Genomic DNA, 844 nt, shown 5'->3' on the forward strand with positions numbered 1-844 from the left:
GTGTGTGTGTGTGTGTGTGTGCGCGGGCCACAGGGGAAAGCCTTGGCTGGTTGTTCAGCAGTGGCAGAGAACTTGCTTGTACCCCAACACGTAGCTCACCCAGCCCATTCATTAAACATCCACTGCGTTTGACTTTGGAGCGAGACTGAAGGACGGGAACCACAGGAGGAAAAAAAAAAAGATGATTTCATTTTCCTAGCAACTCTGACCGCTTTCCTGCTCCAGAGTCTTTCCTTCAGCTCGATGGTGCCATCAGAGGCCCGGGGGCCACGAGCTCTCCTCTGCTCTCAGCACAGAAGAGGAGAATCCGAAGGAGGATGGAGAGGTGCTGAAGAGTTCCAGTCCTGCAGACTTCACCGCTGCTCGGTGCTCCCATGCGTGTTTGAGCAGGTTGAAGTTTAACAGATGGTAATGTTATGTAGATTTTCTTCTCTTTTACTTCTCTTTCAGCCATCCGTGACTCCTTCAGTGACCCAGCAACAAAACACCAGCCTCTTCAGCAAACAGCACCTGTAACACACAACAAACACACAATAACACATAGCGGTGGCAAATCTTTTCAACAATTGTGATCTTTGTTTGGAGAGGGAGACTTTAAAAAAAATACACCAAAACTGCAAGAGAAAATAAAGCTGAAAGTCGCTCTGATTCTAGGTCCAAGTGTTGTTTTGGCTGCAGACAAGAACTGGCAACAAAATTAATTTCTCACTGAAATATTGTTGCTGATATTCAGGTTTAGTTTAGTTCATCAGGAAACTTTAATGACATCAAATGAAAACAACTTTGCTTTAGTTGCCTTAAAAATATACAGTATATTTTGACTGAGTAAAAAACAATAATCCAA

Source organism: Austrofundulus limnaeus, unplaced genomic scaffold (assembly GCF_001266775.1).
Source record: "Austrofundulus limnaeus strain Quisiro unplaced genomic scaffold, Austrofundulus_limnaeus-1.0 Scaffold920, whole genome shotgun sequence".
Lineage (NCBI taxonomy): Eukaryota > Metazoa > Chordata > Actinopteri > Cyprinodontiformes > Rivulidae > Austrofundulus > Austrofundulus limnaeus.